The sequence below is a fragment of the Marmota monax genome, unplaced genomic scaffold, assembly GCF_021218885.2.
Source record: "Marmota monax isolate L192 unplaced genomic scaffold, Marmota_monax_Labrador192_F-V1.1 WCK01_AAM20220418_F8-fsc00035, whole genome shotgun sequence".
Taxonomy (NCBI): domain Eukaryota; kingdom Metazoa; phylum Chordata; class Mammalia; order Rodentia; family Sciuridae; genus Marmota; species Marmota monax.
The window spans coordinates 15,384,243-15,406,525 of NW_026691961.1; the positions used below are offsets into that span (position 1 = coordinate 15,384,243).

Sequence of the window (22,283 nt, forward strand, 5' to 3'; positions counted from 1 at the left end):
TAAAACATATGTGCATGTACACACACATTTTTTTGCCCACCACTTGTCTAAACCAAACCTGTTTCTCTAAATACTTCAGTGCAGTTCTCAAAAGCAAGTCCAATAAAACTAATTATAACAAATTAAAAAAAAAAAGAAAAAAACAAGTCCAGGGGCTGGGATCGTGGCTCAGTGGTGGAGCACTTGCCTCCCATGTGGATTCGATCCACATAAAAATAAATAAAAATGAAGGTTCATCAACAACTAAAAATAAAAAAAAATTACAAGCAAGTCCATTTTCTCAGATAGCCACAGTACGATGACCACAACTATGAAATTTAACATGATACAATGCTGTTACCTCACTTGCAGTCTATTCAGACTTCTCTAATTATCCCAATATTTCATGTAGCTTCTTTTCCTGGCCCAGGATCCAGTCTAAGATGGTGGGTTGCATTTTGCCATCAAGACTCTTTAGTCTCCTTTAGGCTGGAATGGTACCTTTCTTTTCTTCTCATGACAGTGATAGAAGACTGCTGACCATTGTCATGGAAAATGCCTGGCGAACGTGTCTTTGAGGTGTCCCCACCGTCCGTCCGTCCGTTGGGTTGTTTTCCTGGCAGGACAGACACTTCATAGGCAATGCCTCCTGTGTACCCCACCGGGAGGCATGGTGTCAGACGGTGCCATTATTGATGGTGCCTACTTTGGTTGGTTGTGATCACTCATTGCACATTTTCTTTGTAATTCAACAGTCATTTCAGGGGGAGATAATTTTTATTGTGGTAAAACACACACATTATAAAACCTGCCCTTAGTGATGCTTAGTACATCCATCACCCCATCCTGTTCTAGAACATTCATCATCCTAACGGAAACTTTGCACCTTTTAAGCAGTCATTCCTCCTCTTCCCCTCCCCACAACCCGGCATCCATGATCTGCTTTCTGTCTGTAAGGATCTGCCTGCTGTGGACATGTCATATAAATGGAATCACGATATGTGATTCCTCTTCTCTCATTCAGCATGTTTCAGGGTTCATGCCTGTTGAAGGACGGGGAGCTCTTCTGAGATCACGCAGAGACCCTCTCCATGGAACTTTCATTTCCAAATCAGGATCATTTAAGACGGCCCTCCTCTGGCTACCTTTCTCTCCCTTCTCCAGTGAACATGCAGGAACCACTGCGGGAGCCCCCCGACCGCCTCTCTGCCAGCTCTTCCCTCGGACCATGACCACTCTCCCTCTGTTACCCCCTCCTGGAACTCACTGAGGCTCCTGGACTCACACAGGGTCTACTCCCGGAGACCCAGGATTTTCCAGAATGAGCCAGGAGCTACGTGGCTGCCCCTCGGTCTGGGAGGCCCCAGCAATGCTGTGCATCACCAGTTGGAAGGACCCAATGAGCCAGCTCAGAGATTCTTCCAATTCTTTTCAAATGGACAAATTCCCCTTTGTTCAGGCCTGCGTCATTCCCAGTTGCCATCGTATGCTGCCTCCAAATAGATGCATTTCTGACCCTTGGAAAAAAACTCACGAACCATCTAAAGGCCATGTCACTTAAATATGGGCTGGAATGTCAAAAGGCCAAGTTCTTCTGGCCGTAAACTCCTGGATGATGATAGCTTTACACATTGTCCAGCTTAGACAACACAAAAGCATATAGACATAAAACCAAAACTTTCTAGAAAAGGAAAAAAGGCTCTAACCCCCTCTTTCCCCAAGCATGAAATCCAAATGTTACAAGGATTATCTTGAATGGTGCACTGATAGGGAGCATTCGACCACATGATGAGAAAGTCCCCTCCAATGCTCCTGACTACACCAAGAAACAGGGCTAGTCTGTCTGTCACACCAATTTTGTTTTTTCAAAAGAAAAGACAGAGCTTTGTTAGACCATAGTTTGTAACTAGAATTTAATAACATTTTTGAGTTTATTATATTTATTTTCAAGGTTCTTTCTTTTTATAGTAATAGATTTATAGTAATGATATAAAGTGACACTTCAAAACAATTTTATTCAAGTTTTAAAGTGAGTCATTAAAGAAAAAGATTATGTTAATAAAAAGAGGGGGACCTCAGTGTTAGCAAGAACCCTGAGGGTGGATCTCAAATGCTTGATGCCTGGGAGGTACTGCCTTAACCCCTGGGAATGATCCTGGTTGAAAATCTCAGACATCAGGAATAGGTTCCTGCAGAGAAAGGGGTAAGTTCTTATTAGAGGTCAAGTAAGGTCTGAGTCCAGCATAAGGGAAGGGCTGGGGTCCATATATGGAAGGGTGACTTGAGACTGTTTGGGACCATTGGGTGCCCGCGAAAATTAGGGCACCGAGAAGTAGATGTCACCCACTTAGAATTCTCCCAGGATCACATCTGGAATTCAGAGCTCCAGTAAACAGATCAATAAATAAACAAACACAAAGAGTCGGGGTGCGGATCAGTGACAGAACTGTAAACCCAAGGACACTGCTGGTGACCTGACCCGAAACTTCGGGAGAAATCACTTATAAATTGAGAAAACCCCACCAGTCTTTAAGGGGGAATAAAAGTGGCTCTTTACTCCTGCATCTCGATGCAGAGTGAGTCTCCTCGCTCCACCACCACCCCTGGCCAGTCCCCCGTCCCTTCCTCGAGGTCACCGCCCTCCAGTTTCCCACGCAGCCTTCCAGAGACCCTCGTTAGGGGGAACATTTAATTCCCTCCCCCTGCTGTTCCCGCGTGAAGGGAGCAGCACCGGAGTAACACTTCCGCCTCATGCCCCGCCCCTCACTCACTCCTTCGCTCCTGATTGGAGGAGACATCCACGGTCCGCTTGCTGGGTTGGCGGAGCTCATCCATTAGGGTGCCCAGCCGCCCTCTGGGCCCTGGCCTCCTGAGGTTGACCTCTAACCCTATCCTGCCTCCGTTCTCAGCTGATGACAACCCACAGAGACGGGACGGTCCACCGCGTTCTTGGAATGGCTGCCTGGGGTCTGCTGCGGGGCTGTGCCCGCTCCCCTGCCCGGGCTCCCCGTGGATGCCATTGAGTTCTGCCACCTGCCCAGTCTGCGTCCTCGTCCCCCCCCCCCCACACACACTGGGTTAGAGCACCCCCGGGCAGGCCCCTGGGCGGGGGAGCGGGAGCCGAGTCCGTGCGTGTAAGTCATTTTACTCTGAGATTTCAATTTCATATAGTGCATCCAGGACCCCATCAGTGCCACCTCAGCTGACCTGTGGAGGTCTTCAGGGGGCACCACGTCCCGGGCCAGCTCACACACGACATGGGCGGTGGGTGGAGGAGCCTGGATGTCCTGATCCTTAACATCCTCTGGTTTCCTCGGAGGTGTGATTCTGGCCTCTAGAAACCGGCCTGTGCCATTCCCATGGCTTGTCCCAGCAATGCTGTCCCCTTGCTACAGCACCCCCACAGCACACCCTGTCCTCTCTGGAGACCCCGGGCTCCATGTTGGATGGAGACGGCCCACTGAACCCAGGGTGAATCAGAATTACTCCTTGACCTTCAAACTCATCTTCCCTTCAACGGACATAATACTGAATTCTGGTCCCCCCCACCACACACACCCCTGTTTCCTGAAGGCTTCAGTGCTCTCCCACTGTAGCCAGATTGGCCATGTCCCTTGGGCAGTCTCTCCTTTTCCCCGCAGCTCACACTCTCACGTTGTCTGGGTCTCATTTCAAACATCCCTCCCAAGAAAAGAGCCTCTGAGCACCAACGGGAAGCTACCACTCCTCCCTCCAGCACCATCCGTCCCCTGCCCCGAGTTTCTTTTTCTCCCAGGAGTTGCGCAGTCTGAAGTCATCTTGCTCTTTTGCTTGTGGTCTGTCTCCCCCTCTGTCTTCTGCCACCCTCGCTGTGCAGGAGCTGCCATTTCACAGTTATAGAAATGTTGAACTACCAAGGCCTCTGGAAAACTCAAGGCCTCGATTGTCCAGAAGCGAGAACTGAGGCCAGGGAGGGCCGAGACTGGATCCTGTCCCACGGCAAAGCAGGAACAGGACCAGGTCTAGAAATCTGCTGGCCAATGCCAGTCACCCTTGGATCTCGATGGAGACCTGTTGGAAGGCTCACAACAATCTTTCAGAAATCCACCACCATTTCCCAAAGGCCTCTGTCATGAACCACATTGTTTTTCCCTTCGTCATTTCTTCAGGGGCTGAATAGAATGTTCTTCTAAAGAGGCCTCCTGAGCCTGGGTGTTTACCTGCCTGAAATCAGGGGACTGCACTAGGGGAACGTTCCCAGTTCCTGTCTAGTAACCAGAATCCTGTGATTGCAGTGGGGTTTTTGTTTGGTTGCTTGGTTTGGGGTTTTGCTGGGGATTGAACCCAGGGCCTTGTGCATGCAAGGCAAGCCCTCTACCAGCTGAGCTGTGTCCCCAGCCTACAGTGGTCGTTGTTGTTGTTTTGCTGTTTTGATTGCAGCGATTCAACATATGTTTTGTCCTGTATAATAATGTGATGGTTTAAAAATAAATAAAAAAGATAAGCAGAACCAAAAGGTGTAAGATGAAACCTACAGCCTCTGCCCTACCTCAGTCGCACTCCTCTAAATGATCTAAATGATCACTCTCCCTTTTAGCCACCCCCTCCCCCGTAATTCCAGGCAGCATCTGTGCACTCTGTTTTCTGGTTGTTATCGGTATCTTCCTGCTTAGGGAAGAGTTTTTCTCCTTACTGCCACTTATTCCCGTCTCCTCCCCCATTATCCCATTCCGTATCAGAAGATCAGTCGTTGTTCCCTCGGTCATCCCCATGTAAACCTGTACACTGCAGAGCCAAACAGTGTGCTGTTTGTCACTCTTTGACAAACCCTTTTCCCAAACCATTTCTACTGTCTTTCTCTTCTCAGTGTTCTTCTTCCCCCTCTCTGTGGCTCCATCTCTCTCCCATATTTCTTTCTAAGCTCTGCCTCAGTTTTTTTCTCCTTCTGTCTTCTGTTGCAGAATCCCAGGTGCAAAGCAAATGCCCCGTGTCTGTTCCAAGATCATGGGGTGAGATTTGCCTTCGTGGAGCTCATTTTCCAGCCAGTCCCTCTCCAGACTCTGCCCTCCCCGGCCCTCTGCCGCGTGCAGCCTCAGCAGCTGCTACTGTCCCTGGACAATGAGGACAAGCAGTCCACACATGGCACTCTTCAGGGAAGACGGGCAGATTCGGTTCTGGGCTGGCCCGACTCCAAGACAAGCAGGAGGTGAAGCACATCCGGGGGATGGAGCCCGGAGGGGCACCCCCCCTGAAGGCGAGACTCGTCATGATTAAAGGTCCAGCTGTGGTTTACACGGTGTGTCCTGCATTGGTCTTTATGTCAGCTTGATGGGGCCAGCAGAGCCAGGGGTCATTAGCCACGTTTTACAGATGAGGAACTAGGCTCCCAGAGCCTTCCAGGGATTGCCAAAGTGGGCAGAGCTGGACTCCAACCCCTGGCTTTGCAGTTCCAAACCCTGGACACTGTGCTGCTCTCCCTTTCATACTCACACGCTTGACTGACGAAAACAGGCCGGAGGACACAAAGCGTCAGGTCACCACTTCTCCATCTCCTGTGGCTGGACTGCTCTTGACCTTCGCACCAGGCAGGAGGGTTGATGACGGCGGCTTCTTCCTGCACCCGCCCAGCAGCCCAAGTTGAGGTGGAACTGGGCGAATCAAGACCCGGCCTGATTAAGAACTCCACTTCACTCTTCCCTGGCACCCAAAATAGGGTTTCCTGCATTCTTCATCCTTCAGCTCCCGGGCCAGGCTGAAGCATTTCTCCAATCACTTGGAGATTGGGGTGGATTATGGATTATGGATTGTGAATAGGGTTTCACTTGATCATTGAAAAGAGCTCTCCAGGGCTGGGGCGGGCTCAGCGGTACAGCGCTCACCTAGCACGTGTGAGGCTCTGGGTTCAGTCCTCAGCACCACATAAAAATAAATAAGTAAAATAAAGGCATTGTGTCCAATTACAACTAAAAAATAAATAGATTTCTAAAAGAGCTGTCCAGACATGGTGGAATGGCTGCAGTTTTGCGGTCTCTATTTATCACAGTGTGTTCCCTTCTGCACTGAGCTTACATGGTTCTCACTGGGTGCAGTAAATCACCTGGGTGCTCCGACTGGGGGTACATGCCATGATTGAAGCCCAAGTTCTCGCGGTCTGTGAAATATCCATGAAACAATCACATGAAACAGCCTACAGAGCAGGGCGTTGGAACCGTGGGGGTTTAGTTCAGCTTGGTTTGGGCGGTGTTGGCGTTGGCGATCGAAACCCCGAGCCCGCAGCACTCTGAGCTACACCCCAAGCCCTCTTTACTTTTTATTTTTCATTTCAAGACGAGGCCTCTCTCTAAGTCGCCCACGTTGGCTCGATTTTGCAGTCCTCCTGCCTCAGCCTCCCAGGTAGCTGGGTCTCAGGTGTGCACCACCTTGCCCGGTGGATATTTTATTTTAGGAAAAGAAATTGGGGACCCAGTAGGAGAAGCGGCGAAAGGGTCTCCTCAGCAGCAGCAGCGCCCTCTGGGCGTCGGGACCTGATAGCACCAGGCCGAGGAGGAGGAATAACAGGCAGGAGGAGGGGCGAGGCCCTGGGAGTCTCGGTGGAGCTTTAGAAATTCTGCACACACACACACACACACACACACACGAGTATTTGGGACTCAGTGACTTTGGAGTTCTAACAGTTGACAGGGTGGTGGTCAGCGCCCCAGAAATGCCCATCCAGACCTCGGATAATAGGTACCCCAAGGGCTGGCTAGGCAGAGCTTGATTCTGTCCCAGGCGGAGGTGCGGCCCGGCGGGCCTCGTCCACTGTCCGCTGCGCTGGAAATGCGGGCGCGCATGCGCCGAGCCGTTGTGCGTCCAGCCTGGGTGTGGGGAAGCACACGTCTGTCCGCGGTGACTCACTGGCCCTCCCACTCCCAGAGGCAGTATCCAGTCTGTCATCGGTGGGGCGACAAGTCCACCAGGGCCTTGTGGGTGGAAGGGAGGCCTCAGGCCCTCGCCCAGGCCGTCCAGGGTCCCCGTCCCCCCCCTGATCGTGACGAGCTCCTCCTCCTGCCGGAGCCACCGGTTCTCAGCCTCTGCTGACCCTCCCGGGAACCGCAGGCAAAGGACGATCTCGAGGCTGGAGCCTTCCATTCAGACCGTCCGGAGGTGGGGCCGTCCTCCAACCGAAGCGGTCCCACCCCAGTCCCCCGGGTCCCCCCCTCCCCACCCCAGTCCCCCGGGTCAGTCCCCCGGGTCAGTCCCCCGGGTCCCCCGCCCCCGGGGGCTCGCGCAAAGCGCCCAGCAGCCCGGGCACGACCCCTGGGGAAGGCGGGCAGCCGGGCGGTCACCCGGCAGCCAGCGGGATTCCAAGGGCCACCGAGGGGCTGGTGCTTCGACCCCAGGCTGGCCGGAGCCCGGCCCCTCCCACTGCCCCTGCGCTCCGAGGGGACAGTGGCTTTGGCCTCTATTTTCAGGAAGGCAGAGGTCAGCGCAGCCTCTTTCCCTGGTGTCTGGACACCTGCCAGCCAGGAACATCCAGGCTTGCGAGATGCCCCGGGGACAGCGGAAGCCCATGCGCCCTGGACGGCCCAGCTTGGTGCTCACTGTGGCCAGGGCTCCGGGCACAGGGCCAACCGCTGGTTCTGTCCGGAAACGGCCTCAGGCGGGACAGTGGAATTTGGCAGTGCTCCAGGGCAGAAGCCACTGAGGACGACTCTGTCGGAATCTGTCTGCACAGTCGCGGGTCTCAGCCACTGGAACAGTGAGACCAGGATGTCCACTATAAGGACAGCCAGGATTACTGCCCCGGGGGTGCCCCCCGACCCAACTCTGATGTAGGCTGGGATCAGCCCCATCTCACGGGTAGAGTAAGTGAGGCCCAGGGAGGTTGGGACACGTCCCAGAGGCCACCTGCTAACCAAGGCTGGGGCTGGGATCTGAGCCCAGGCGTCCACCCCAAAACCATCAGGCCGTCCAGCTTCTGCCTGATTTCCCCTCCCTTCTGGGGTCCTGTCACCTTAAGGCCCAATGTGGGATCCATCCAAGTCCTGGCCCACCTGGGGCTTCAGATGCTGGCCACAGCTACCTGCCATTCCTCCAGGCTGGCCCTGGGTCGGCTTTGAAGCACCCCGGGGACAAAGGGAGCAGAGGATGACGGTCACGCCCCGTCCTCCCGCTGAGGGCTCTTCCCACCACTGCGTGTAGAACAGATGTCCCTTGGAGGGGTCACAGGCCTCTCGTAAGGACAGGCACGGACTGTGATGACTCACTTTGTAGGGGATCAAAGTGACAGACATGTTCCCATTAGCCACTTCACTGGTGGCAGGCGGGGACTCGGGCCTCAGCCTTCCAGCCACTAACTATTGCTCGTTCTTTAAAAATGGAGCAATTGTTCATGCCAGGGACAGTCACTGAGCACCGTAGAGCAGGCCCCGGGGACACCCAGAGGGGCAGGGCACACTGTGCCCCTGGAGCGGCTGGGCGTGCGGAGGACGGTGTGTGAACAAGCCGACGGGACTTGGCCACCGCGCAGGGCGGCACCTGTGGTGTGGCTGGCCCTGGGCGGGCGGGAGCAGACGAAGGGACAGCAGAGCCCTGGGAGGGCAGAGCAGCTGCAGGCGAGGGGGTGCTGGGCAAGGCCAGGCCAGCCAGGACCCCCGGGCGGGAAGCACAGGGTGGACGTTACCCGGAGGCGTCGGGGCTGAGGAGGGTTCTTAGGCAGGACTGACCAAGATCCGCTTCTATGGGGGCGCGGGGGGATCATTCTGCAACAGGAGGAAGGCCTGGGAGGAGCACAGCTGGGGAGCCGTGGGCGCCCCGGAGAGAAAGGGCGAAGGCCTGGCCCAGGTGGGAACCGGGCAGGGGACAGAGCTCCTCCAGGCGGAGCGGCCACAGGCTGGGTGAGAGGCGGGTGCCCAAGGACCCTGGAGGTCCTCAGCCGTCCCAGAGCGGGTGCCGGTTCCACGTCTGCACCAGGTGGGCGAGAGGCACACCTGGGGGCCAGGGGAAGCACCGTCAGGAGGGCAATGGCGGAAATGGGTGCAGGCCGTGGGCAGCAGGCGCAGCTGGGCCAGGAGCGTCCCTCGGGAGGACACAGGAGCTGGAACGGCAATCCCAGCGCCACAGTGTGGGGGGCAGGTGGAGCCACTGGCAGCTGAGAAATTCTGCCAGGGAGAGAGGCCAAGGGGGAGGAGGGGCTGGGGAGAAACGCCACGAGGGCAGAGAAGCCCCCCCCCAGCCCCCTCCACCTCCAGCCACCTCCAGAAGAAACCAGGAAAGGCACGGGGTGGGACAGCTCCGTGTAGACTGGGTGGCCCCGCGTCAGTGAGATGAGCTGGCGCCCTGACTCCTCTCCGGGGTCCCCTGTGGGCTGAAGCTAGGCTGCAGGTGTCTCCTGGGAGGGCTGTGGCCCCGAGCAGGGGATCAGGGTCTTGCACGTGCCTGCAGGTCGCTCTTCCCAGCCCCGTGGATGTTGCTGGAGGAAGGTGGAAGGAACCGGAGCGCACGGAGGAGCAAAGAGATGCAGCCAGGCTCCTCCTCCCGCTGAAGAAGAAGAACCCCAACTCCACAAAACGGTCCAGGAGACTGAAAGGAGGAAACACCCTCCTCCCAAGTCATTCTGCAAGGCTAGCGCCACCCTGACCCCCACAGCAGACAAACAGGGGTCCCACCTCCACCGGTTAAAAGAAGTAACTGTCAGCAGATCAGATCCCCCATCAGGAGGTGGGCTCTGTCTCCCCGCCCAGGAACCCCAGCTGGCCTCGGGGTTTGGATCAGCAACAAAAGGTGGCAGAAGTGATGTGGTGCCACCTCTTCCTGGAGGGCTCAAGAGGACACGCGCACTGGCCGGCTCCCTGTCTGTCCAGCTCCCTGTCTGCCCAGCTACCACAAGAGCAAGCCTGGGATGCGGTGCAGAGGGCAGGAGCACAGACAGCTTCCCAGGGGAGACCCACGGGGGCCCCGCTGACTCGCCCACTGACCACAGCGCGAGTGAGCCCAGCAGAGTCAGGAGCCCACCCAAGAGTCCAGCTCAAAGGCCCTCCAGGGTCACCTTCTGGGGTGGCTTGTTACCCAGCAAGCCTGACTGACACATGGAGCAGCACGGTCCGTTAGACCCACAGCTCCTCAGGGCAAAGCAGACCTTACTCACGGGCTACGCAGGGGGTTAGGCTCAGGGGCTCAGCATCCCTGGGTTCAAGCCCTCCCCCCAACAGACAAATAAGTCAACAAACTGACGATTTCTAGAAGGAAACCTACGCCACACCTGAAAGGGAAGCCAGCGCCCGCCGTAACAGTGGGTGCCGCGGGGACCACAACCAGGGACAGAGACCAGCTCCCAGCTGCTGGAGGTCAAGCCCAAGGCCAGCTCTCCACTTCTTTGCTAGAATAGGGTCTCCCTGAACGAGTTTGGGACGATCTAAGGGCTCATCAGCCCCAAACCGAGATTTCCTCTTTTTATTTATTTTTTAAATATTTATTTATTAATTGTAGTTGGACACAATACACTTATTTGTTTATTTTTAGGTGGTGCTGAGGATCGGACCCAGGGCCTCGCCTGTGCTAGGTGAGTGCTCTACCGCTGAGCCACAACCCAGCCCTGAGATTTCCTCTTTGAATTGAAAAGGGAGTGACCAGAAAGAGATGGTGGTCTGTTAACCCTAGTACGTGGTGTCTGGCGCTACTCAGTGGCCGAGAGAGCTCCTTTCACGGTCTGCTTGTCTGGCCCCAGGGCTTCTGGGAGGAGATTTGGGATGAGATTTACATCTGAGTTGCTGGGCTTTGAGTCAAGCAGAGTCCTTCCTAAGGGGGTGGGCCACATCTAATTAGTTGAAGACCTGGCTAAATAAGAGGTCGCTTTCTTAAGCAAGAAGAGTCAGCAAATGGCCTTCAGACTTGGACTTCAGCACTGGCTCTTCTCTGGGTCTCCAGCCTGCTGGCCTGCCCTGCAGATTTTGCATTTGGCAGCCTCCATAGTCACACAAGCCAGTTCCTTAAAATAAATCTCTCTCTACCTCCCTCCGCCCTCCCCCTCTCCGCCCCCGTTAGCCCACAGTTTCACCTTCCCAGCTTCCACTTACTTGAAGTCAAACAGCCCAAAAATATTAAGTGGAAAATTCCAGAAATAAGCAACCCATGAGGTTTACATCCTGAACTGTCCTGAGTGGTGCGACACGACCTCAAGCCATCCCCTGCGTCCCGTCTGAGACGTGAATCAGCCCTCTGTCTAGTGTATCCGCTCGGTATGTGCTACCTGCCCGTGAGTTTCTCAGTGGCCTTCTTATCTCTCAGGTCCACCATGGCCGTTCCTGTGCTTGACCACAGGGCTCCGTGCCGTCTGAGACTTCAGGTATCTCAGAACCAGCCTCTGGATAAGGGGACTGCGGTGTCACATTCTGTTGGTCCTGCTCCTCTGCACTTCCGCTCAGGAGAGGCGGGGGCTAAGCTGGCCCAGGGGGGCCCCTCTGATCTGGAAAGAAACACGGGCCCAGGCCCGGCCCCCTCCCACTGGAGAGCGCGGTGGCCCTGTGACAGCGACATCCTCCCACAGCTCACCGACAGGGGAGTCCACTCTCGGGCATCTCAGCTGAAAGGCATGGGGGTCCTTAGAGCCACCGACACCTGCGCTATTCCTCAGCGTCCAGCGCCCGTCAGTGCCCGTCAGTGTCCCTCAGTGTCCCTGAGCTCGTCCCCGCGGGGACCTCGCTGCTTGCCAACCTGCCCCGGATTCTTGGGCCCTAACGCTGAGCAGGGGCCCTGAACCTCGGCCGCTTGCCCGCCGCGTTGCAGTGCCACCGTGGATGCCACTTCAGGCTTGTCCTTGAGCCACTTCCTAACACAGAGACACGCCGTCGTTTAAAAAGCAACGATCCTGGCTCCTGGGAGTGGAAAACCAGCGTCACTGGCCACAAGTGGCCCTCGGAGGTGAGACTCAACAGCCCCCACGGCTCTGCTCTGCGCTGATGCTCCCCAAAAGGAGGAAGGAAGCCGGACGAGGGCCAGAGAGGCCACGCTGCCCCGGGGGTCTTGAAAGCCACTTGAATGGGGATGGCTTTCTCACCCGGTGACCTCATGTCCCAGAGCAGGTGCCCCCTTGCCTCCAGCTCCCCAGGCCCCGCCCTGGCCAGCCTGTCCCAGAGCCTTGGTGGGGCCCCGCTTGGCCCCAGGAGCCTGCTTCAGGCCTGTAGGGATGTCACAGTGGAAGCTCCCCAGGACTAGAAACCAGGACATGGCCGGGGGCTACAGTAAGACCTGGGGAAGCAGAGGATCAGAGCTCACTGCACCGTGGGCACGAACAGGGGCCCAGGACCCGGCAGTTCCACCCCAGGTAGAAACCAGGAGAAATACACCCTGCCTCCAAGGAAAACCCTGCACATGAACACACAGAGCCACACCTTTCACAATCACTAAAAGGTGGAAACAACCCACACATTCATCAGGGGATGAACACAAAAGGAAATAATATTCCACACCACGGAATAGTATTCGGCCATGAAAAAAGAATGGGTACTGTCCATGCTCCAATGCAGAGAAACCTTGAAAACATCACGCTAAGTGAAAAAAGCCGGTCACTGAAGGTCCATATTATGTGATTCCAGAATAGGCAGACCCGCAGGCTGAAAGGGTCAGTGATCAGGACTGACGGGGTGATACCTAAACAGGAAGGTCTCTTTTTGAGACGATGAACGCGTTCTAAAACTGACACACTTCTTGGAGTATATTAAAAGGTAAAGAATCGTGCACTCTAAACCTCTCACTCAGAAAAAAAGTATTAAAAAGCAGAGAAGTTCTGAGTTCACTGAGGCTGCCCAACACTGGGTCAGGTACAGCCGGAGGAGGTGACCCAGGGGCCCTCTGCCGCCCCCCGTGGGGAGAGGAGAAGCCTCGCTCAGGAGCTGGGTCCAGCTGGAAGGGCCCAGTCTGAGCCAGGGGCCTCTCGACACTGGGCTGACCGACCCCCGCCTGAAACCAGTCCCCACCAGCGCCTGGGAGGGCCTCGGGCAGCAGAGGGCAAAGCTCAGGGAAAGGTTCTTCGAGGGTGGACCAGGCACGGGGTCCTCAGAGGAGAGGGCCTCTGAGTGCAGGGACTGACATGGAGGCCTTGATCTCCCTGGAACAGCAGGGAAGGGACAGGTGCGCGCTCTGGCTCCAGGACACCCCCGGGGCAGGGGACGGAGGACCAGAAGGCTGAGGGGCAGCGGTCCAGGCCGGTCCTCCAGGAGCCCCGAGCCCCGCTGAGGACAAAGCTCAGCCAGGACTGGGGTCCTCAACTCCCCCCCTCCCGGGACCTCTGGGGACGGGTCCTCACCGGCACGTGGTCCCTCTCCATCCACTGGGAGCCCCCAGGAGCCCCTCAGACACCCACCTCCAGGGACCCTCCAGCCCTCACATCGGGCTGCAGTGACCCGGGCAGGTCCTCTTTCGGCTGAGTCACCTCTAGGTCTGTCCCAGTGCCTCCCGCGGCACAAGCGCTGTGTCCGACAGCGTCCCCCGCGTCGTCGGGAATGAAGACGGGGAGGTCTCCACACGTCCAGCACAGACGCAAGGACTTTTCAGACATTTTTGGTGGAGACTGACAACTCCCCAGAGGCAGATCCCCCACGAAGGCCACCTATGTTCATTAAAGCTGCCCCGAGAAAGGCAGTTTGCACCCCACTGGGTCAGTCCTCCCCGGCCTTTCGTGGTGATATGCAAAGTGCCAGCTGCTGTGAGCTCCGTGCAGACGGGAGTCGAGTGTCACAGGCACACGGTCCCCGGACGCCACATCTGGACGCTGGGTGTCAGCAGACACTGCGTGAATGCAGAGGGAGCCGCGGGACCAGGAAGGTGAAGACGCCCTTCCTTGTCGCCTCCTAGATGCGGGGACTGCCTGTGTGTGTCCAACACCAACCCTCGCGCTGGGACGAAGCCCGGGCACGGCTCACACGGGCCGGGAAGGAGGTTCTGGGCCTCATCTCAGCCTCCTTCACCTCTGCGCCCCCACAGCTCTGCCCCCTGGTCCCAAGGCGTCCCGGGCACAGGCAGCTGCTAACTGACCTCGGTTCCTGGGTGGTGGGAAGGGGTCTTAGGGCCAAGCAGTGCGCCTCTGTGGGCCTGGTGGCCTGGGGCAGCCCTGGGGTGGGGTCCCCAAGCTTTGGTTTTCTGAGGGGGGCTCTCGGTGGGAACTGGGAGGAGGTGAGGGGAGCAGGTGGGACGGGGAGGACGCAAGAGAGACGTGTCGAGCGGAGGCCGGGCCTCAGACCTGCCCTGCCTGCTGGCCAGTGGCTGGGCTTTAACCCCATGCCCCTCCATCACTCTCTGGGGGTGGACCTCAGGAGAGCCGCTGGGGCTAACCTCCCAGGGGCTTGTCACTAGTTTTGGAGAGTGTGAAACTGAGTCCTTAGCAGCCCACACGCACTGCAGCCAGCCGGGGGGCAAGTCCACGTCCACTGATGGTGACCTGTTGTGGTTCCAGGAGTGACACATGGTCCCCACCTTCGCTGGGGACCTCTGTACACCACTCACTGCCCATATCACCCCTATGAGCGAGAACCATTTTTCTTTAATTCTGGGGACTGATCCCCAGGCCTGTAGGCAGGTAGGCCAGCACCCTGCACCCTCAGACCTCAATGCACTTTTGGGGGGGTTCAGGGGATTGAACTCAGGGGGGCACTGGGCCACTGAGCCACATCCCCCGCCCTAGTTTGCATTTTGTTTAGAGACAGGGTCTCACTGAGTTGCTTAGAGCACTGCGTTTGCTGAGGCTGGCTTTGGACTCGCCATCCTCCTGCCTCAGCCTCCTGAGCGCTGAGACCTCAGGGTGCGCCCCGTGCCCGGCCTCAATTCACCTTTAGCTGTGAATTCCGCAGATGGAGAATCACACCACTGCCAAGTGGAAGCCATTTGAATAATATGCTTCAAAACGAACACGGCCTTTCCAAGTTTCCACACCGTCTGTCCTCCAGAAATCAGTTCCAGATACCCTCAGCTGTGTGGACCCCACTCGAGAGCCATGGCCCCAGGCAGGGCTACTGCTGGGAGAGGACACAGCCGCCCTGACCCCTCTCTCCCGGCCAACCTGCAGCCGGTCCCAGCTCACCAAGGCCCGTGGCCTTCTGGACGCCCTGGGGCTGCGATGGCGAGCTCAGCTGTGACCCGCACACGGTCCCTGTGCCTGCCGGCCCTGCCACCTCACATACCGTGGGACCTCGTGGCCAGTGTGCAGTTCTGAAGTGACCTGGGGTCAGGAAACTTCCCAGGGAATCCGAGGGACTGTGGAAGGATGAGGAGAGCCGGGGCAGGAGAGGAAGGCCAAGGGGGGGCGGGGGGGAGCCCAGAGCAGCCAGACCCTGGGCCCGGGGACCGCAGGACCCCACCCGGCCCCCCCAGAGCCTGCTGTCCTTCCTCGCAGGTGGGGGCTGGGACTGGCGCTTTGTCAAGCTCCCGGCCACCGGATGGGCAGCCAGCAAGGACGTCGGGGCAGATGGTGAAGACCCGGGTCTTCTTTTTCCTTCTTCATTTTAGGAGTCACTGAGACTACCAAGGAGTCTTTAGTGAGCTGAGCAAGAGTCACCAGGTTGGTCTGCCCTCTGCACAGTCCACCTGGGTAGGAAGTGGTCGGCAGGACAGGGTGGCTGTAGGGACAGTGGTCATGGAGCCGGTGCAGTTGTCAGCGCAAAAGACGGAGGGGGCCTGGGCCAAGACGGTGGCCACAGTAAAGAGAAGACATGAATCCAGAGACACCAAGGCAGAGGGCCGTCCCGGCTTCCCGTGTAGCTGCTGATGGGCTGCGGTGGCGTTCACTGAGGACTGTCACGGAGGGCCTCTTTCAGGTCACAGGCCCTGGGGCTCGACACTTTCCACATTAATAAGAGGACTCAACGTGGTCCCCTTGCCACATATGACTCAAAATCCCATCACCCGAGGACCTATGTGTCTTCACAAAGGGACAGAAGGCGCGGGGAAAGCGGAGTTCGTATCGTCACGTCCCCCAGGACCTTCGAGGGCTGAGACCGCCGACTTTGCAGGAAGGACATGCAGGATGCCCACCAGAACTTCCGTAGCGAAGGAATATTCTGGGCCCCAGAGACCAGGGTTATCCGGGAGGAGAGGAAGACGCTGATGTTTTCTGGGAAGCACAAGAAGGAGCCGCATCCCACAGAGCCCAGGGGCCTCGGGCTCCAGTCCCACTCGGGCCCTGCGCTCTGTGGCGTGGAAGCGCGGTGCGCGCAGCCCTGAGCAGGGGTAAGAAGGGTCTGCCTCACGGGGGCGCTGTCCTCTTTCACCCAGGTCCGGCCCGTGGCCGGGAAACTGCTCTGCTACGAGAGGCTCGGACGGTGCAATGTGAGTCTCATCACCTCCACGGTGACACGGGAAGTCAAGGCCCCTCCCCCTCCCCTGAAACCCGCCTCCCCTGTGTCCTGGGATTCCCTCTGAAGCCCTGGACTCCCGTTCCCAATGGTCTCCCAGAGGCCTCCCCCTGGACCTCACAGCACCCCATGGACACACCCCAAGGGAGCCCACTTTGCCCCTCTTCCCCAGACCAGGGTTAACATTTGTGGACAGCACTCGGATCGGAAACCCACCGTGCCCCCAGAAATCCACATTGTAAGGTTCCTAGGGGACCGTCCATGGGACCCTCACCTGTCCCTACTGGTCCTGTCCACAGAGCCTCCACCACGCGATCCATCGCCTGCCACGGCCACACTCACTGTCTAAAGGGTGGCCCACCATTCTTGGAAAGCGCGCATGTCCCCCATGCTGGGGGGAGCAGCTCGTTCAGTGGGGTTTGGCACAGAGGGGGCTCACAGGCACATTCTCCTGTCCTAGACAGGATCCGAGTCCCCTCACCCACTGGGACACCCCTGGCTCTCACCAGAGGCAACCACACTCATCTACCGCCACCCTTCCAAGCACTGTTCCTCGCACACACACAAGACGTGCGAGGCCAGGAATACCCAACAAGAATCTTGGCTTATTTTTATATAAACAGTGCCTTTTTCATATATAGTTGATAATTTTTTTTAGCTCAATAAGGGCCACACAGCTATTTCCATATTAGCACACATGGATGAAGCGTGTTCTTTTTTCTAATTGGTGTAAAATATCCTGCAGATGATGGATAGTTATGTAGGTGGCTCTCCCTGGAATCCTCACTGTGGTGGGGAAGGGAGACTACTGTCTAAAGGCTGTAGGAGTGTCCTTGCTGGCCAGCCTGTGCTGGCTTCCCCGAAACCGCATGTGGTGGCCCGGGTCCTGGAGCAGTCATCCTGATACTTATCAGCCCTTTACTGGACTACACCTTCCTTTGAAGACAGGGAAGTCCTGCTTTGCATTGTTAGAGTCTCCATCAAGACTAAAGTGGGCCAGCCAGCCTCTCAGCCTGCAGACCACAGGTCCTCAAGCCACTTCTACCTGCTGACACGGATATGTCATCTCCTCTGACCCTCAGGGCAGCCAGCGAGGGCCAGGGGGCAGAGGATGACCTGCATCAAAGAGACTCTCAGAAGCTAAGCCAAGCCATAGAGTTGACCCCAGGGGCCTCTGGGGAGAGGGGAGCTTGGGTGGGGAGCTAAAGATCTTTCCAGATTAGACCCATCATGGAAGGTATGAAATGTGTACATTCCAGTCCTCGTTAGAAACCGTCTCCCTTGTGCCTCTTAAGGAAATTCTTTAAATACTTAAAAAGTGTCAAGTTTAAAACATCAACATTCATTGGAACTTAAGCAGGAGTATTTGCGAAACCAAGGGTTTGTGTGCAGTTTACATGTATTTTTCAAATGTCTATCAAGAAAAATATGTTACGGCTGGGGATGTGGCTCAAGCGGCCCGGGTTTGATCCTCAGCACCACATACAAACAAAGATGTTGTGTCCGCCGAAAACTAAAAAATAAATATTAAAAAAATTCTCTCTCTCTCTCTCTCTTTAAAAAAAAAAGAAAAAAAAATACGTTAATTAATACATTCTTTTCTAATGTTCCACTGCAGACCTTTTAAAATCATCTTGGGTGCCACCAATAATGACACCCCTTGGGAAACACTCATTAAAATAAGATTAATGAAGCCGCCGGGTGAGATGGCACACGCCTATAATCCCAGCAGCTTGGGAGGCTGAGGCAGGAGGATCGCAAGTTCAAAGCCAGCCTCAGCAATGATGAGGCGCTGAGCAACTCAGTGAGACCCTGTCTCTAAATAAAATACAAAAAAGGGCTGGGGATGTGGTTCAGTGGTTGAGTGCCCCTGAGTTCAATCCCTATTACCTCCAAAAAAATTTTAAAAATAAGATTAATGAGATCCTTGGGATCATATTTACTAACTGAAAAAAATATTTAAATTTATTTCCTTCTAAGGAAAGACAGTTCACTGGAGAAGTTTGTGATTAGCACATTAGAAAAAAAATATCTCAAGCGAGGGACTCTGCTATAGGAAACGTCCTTGAGTTCAGACCAGGAGCCCCGCGTAGGGAGGGACTCTTGGCCCGTCTCTATGTCCTGCATGGTGAGAGCTACTTTATGTCCCAGGTTTCTGAGGGCAAATATTATACCAACATCACTTGGTGATGCCTCCCTCCGTTCTGGACCCAGAGTCCTAGGAAGCTTCTAGAAGCTGATGTTGTCCAGCCTGTCCATGGAGGGCAGGAACTGGAGCAGCCCCTCTTCCCCTTGGTCCCCCATAGGTCAACTGAAGCCCGGCTTCCCAAGAAAGGTAAGGGCCAGGAATTCAGTTTCTCAGCCCAACAACGACTCGTCAAGGACGGAGACACTTGACCTGAACCACAGCCTCTCTGCATGGGAAGAAGGAGGGCTCCTTCTTCCCGTCTCCTCCCTACATCCCGCCCCAGGATGGCCTGGCGGTCGTGCCCCCAGAGTCACAGATGCCCAATGGGAGGTGCCGCACCCATCATAGCTCTTTGCCCACCATTCTCCTAGGGTGTCAGCACGGAGATCCAGCAGCCTAGATAGATAGGTCACTCACCCTGGGGACCTAGGGCTGGGATCCCCCTGACCCTCCCCAGCCACTGGGCTCCTCAGCTGGATGAGCCCTATACCCAGATCTGGCCCTGGGTCTGCTGCCAACTCCCTGTGGATGCCGCACAGCTCATTCCACTTCTCTGAGTGTCCCTAGCCACCAGACTCGGGACTTTCTAAGGTCCTTATGTCCCCCAGTTCCCCAGTCTTAGCCCATGGCTGCCCTGAATGCTTCCTCTCGCCCTTCCTGCGCTGCCCCCGTCGCGGGCTGGGCTGCCAGGAGGAGTCTGAGGGACTCTGGAACACCACAGGCTGGTGTCGTCACCGCCAGCCCCCGCCCTGGGCATCGGGTTACAGCCGGGCTGCACACTCTCGCTGGGTGGCAGCGCTGCCTCTGATATTTTTAGACAAGCCCCTGGCCTGGCCTAACAAGAGCCAGATGCATCCGATTCCGATTCCCGCCAGAGCCCTGCCAAAACTGCACTCTGTGGGCAACTTCTGCACAGAGCCAGAGCCGCCGGAGGGACAAGGAGGGAGCCTCCCCATCGCGCTACCCCACACCTAGCCCCATGCCTTCCGGAGACAAGCGGAAGCCACCAGTGCCAGTTCTTTCTAGGATGCCAACTGCCCTTTCCCCCAATCCAGCCGCCGTCAGTCACCTACTCTCCCAAACTCTGTCACTGTCTCTCTCTCTCTCTCACACACACACACACACACACACACACGCACACAGCCTCCTGCACAGGCAGCCCATCCCTGACCTTTAACTCTCCTCATGGCCAGTACCTGGGACCCCGGCCCACCTTTGGGTGATGACTCCCACCACCTCCACCCTCAGGAGCTCCCTGTGGCTCCCCTCCCCAGTGCTAAAGCCTGTGTCCCAGGTCCCACTTGGCCAAGAGCTGGGCATGAGCCGGGTGTTGCCCCCCCCACACACACACTGAGCTGCCCCCCCCCCCCCGCAGGGTGCTGGATTCCCGCCTCCCAAACACACCTCCACACCCAGTGGGCAGTCTGAGGCCAGCCTCTGGCCGGCAAAGTATTCATATGTGTTTGTCTGACAGATTTCCCTTTCTGGCCATGTCTACTGGAGTGTGGTCCTGACAAAGAATGGGACTTCCGTGGGCCCCACCGGCCAGGGAGGACAGAGCAGAGGACAGGGTGGGGAGGACGGGTCTAGGCCTGGCGGAAAAACGCTGGTCCTCCAGGTGAACTACCTGTGCTGTCACAGGCCCCGGCCGAGGTCCCACGCTAAGACACTGGGGCAGAAGCCGGAAAAAGAAACCCAGGTGTGATTTCTGGTGTGTGTGTGGGGGGATGCTAAATGGATGCACCTTGTATTTACAATTAAGAGGCCCAATCTGGGGCAGCGCCAGCCTGAGGGGGGCCCTCCCCTGTGGGTGGGGCCGCAGCCCGAACTCAACCCCTTCGCTCCTGCTTCCTGGCCCTCCCTCCCGGCCCCGCTGGCCACCCACAGGGCTTCCAACACAAACACCCGTCCCTGGACGGCAGGCTCACCCAGTTCTCCTCTTGAGGGGCAGAAGAGGCTCCAGGCGCTGTGGCCTGCTCTGCCTCGACCTCCAGCCTCTTCTCCGCGGGGGCGGTGGGAAAACAGGTTCCGCGCCTCCCTGCCACCCCACGCCCCTGCCGGGGCTGTGGGCTGGGCATCTATCCCCAGCGCCTGCGGATATCTGCGCCCTGTTTTCCCCACCCCACCCCGTTCCCACGCACACCAAGGCCTCGCCAGGCCGGAAAGAGCGGGGCTTGAGGGGAGGCAGGGGGGGCTCCTGGCCCCGAGTAACTGCTTGGCCAGGCTTTCCACCTGCGGCAGGGAGGGCGCGCCTCACCAGGAAGCCGGGAGGGGCAGGGGAGGGGGCAGGCGCAGCCCACCGCTCACCTCCGCTCTGCCCGGCTGACTCCTGGGCAAACCGCCCCTTCCTCGTCCTCCATCCCTTCCCCATCTGGAGGCAAAGTCCCAGGGACAGGTGGCCACCGACGCTGCCTGGGTCCTGGAATTTCTATTGGACTGAAGTGCCGAGGTGTGGCCTCAGGTGCTCCCGCCCTCGTGGTGGTAAAACATGCAGTAAATATCTTACCCCGTGTTGGTGTCCAATCGGCTTGAAACACGCCTACAAAGTTGTGTGACCATTACCTCTGTCTACACCCCAGACTTTGTCATCCTCCCCAACTAATATCCTGAACCCCACAAACCAGAGCCCTCCCCAGGCCCACGGCCCCGAGCCCCCCGATGTCATCCCCTTTTCTTAAGTAGGAATCTGCGGGCTCCAGGGCCCGGGACGTGGAACCACACGGCGGGCTGGGGCTTCTGAGGTCTCCGAGCCCCTCACCCGGGCACCCACGGCTTGGGAGGGGACAGCGCTGCGGGGGCTGTCAGCTTCCTCCCAAAAGCTGGATCCTGGCGGGAAAGCCTGGCTCTGTAGGGGCTCCCCGGGGCCCCAGGGTTCCGTGTCACCCCACACGACGACCTCAGAGCTCTCCGTGGGGTGTTTAAGTCTCTGGATCTGGGGGGACGTAGGGTCCACACCCGAGTTCTAGCCTCCCCTCCGCTGGAATCCACGGGCAGGGCACTCCCCCTACAGCCCTTCAACCCTGGGGGTGGTGGACCAGCGGAGAGAGGTGTCACAGCCTCCGCCACCGCCACGGACCCCAGGAGGTCGATCCCTGCCGCAGGGGGGCGCGCCGGGGCCGCAGGGGCGCGCAGCCCGCGAGGACGCCGACTCCGCCCGGCGCCGCCGTGCCCCGCCCGGCTCCTGGCGGCTGGGTCTCGCGCCGGGGTCGCACAGGGGGCGTGGAGAGTGCCCCGGACTCCGCAAGCTCCGGGCTGAGGCCGGCGGGGGTGAGGGGCGCCGCCCTGACTCCTCCCCGAACTTTTCCCGCCCGCCTCGGCGCAAAGGCGAAGGCAGCGGTCCGGGGTGGGCAGCCGGGTGGGTCGGGGCAGTAGTGGACCTCAGGCACCCCGGTGCTCCCGGCTCCTCGCTGCCCGCCACCCGTCCCCGGGCCTTTCTCGGTCCCTAAAGAGGACGATCGCGCCGGCGGCCCAGGGCGCACGCTGCCCGCAGCCCCGGGGGCACCCACTCACCGGACGCTGGCGGCGGCGCTGGCGGCTGGACGGACGGACGCGCGGGCTGGGCGCGAGGGGAGGCGGCCGGGCGGTTTTGAAGCTCTGGGCTGGACCGCGCGCCGCCCTCCTCCCTCTGCGCCGCGCCGAGCCTCCTCTCGCGGCCCCCTCCTTCCAGGCCGCCTCCCGCGGTGATGTCAGGGCCCGGGAGCCAGGGGGCGGGACCTCGGGAGGCGGGGGGACGCCGGAGGGGAGGGCCAGGCCGGGCAGCGCCCCCGGCCCCGCCGCCTCCCGGCCGCGCTTCGGCCGAGCTCGGGGCGGAG

The 22,283-nt window shown here is 57.9% G+C and overlaps 1 protein-coding gene across 4 annotated transcripts in view; it reads right to left on the minus strand.

Annotated features, from left to right (window-relative positions):
* The window catches only part of Emp2 (epithelial membrane protein 2), a 30,558-nt gene extending 8,445 nt beyond the window's left edge, over window positions 1-22,113 (minus strand). Inside the window, exon 1 of one of the 4 annotated variants that reach the window (XM_046445394.2) lies at window positions 21,982-22,113. The gene's annotated coding sequence lies outside the window, so the exon portion shown is untranslated. Of the gene's footprint in view, window positions 1-340; window positions 589-20,399; window positions 20,511-20,778; window positions 20,914-21,981 lie in introns of those variants that run through there. The other 3 variants (XM_046445404.2, XM_058579882.1, XM_046445411.2) reach the window with 3 other exon arrangements.
* Between the last annotated feature and the right edge of the window lie 170 nt (window positions 22,114-22,283).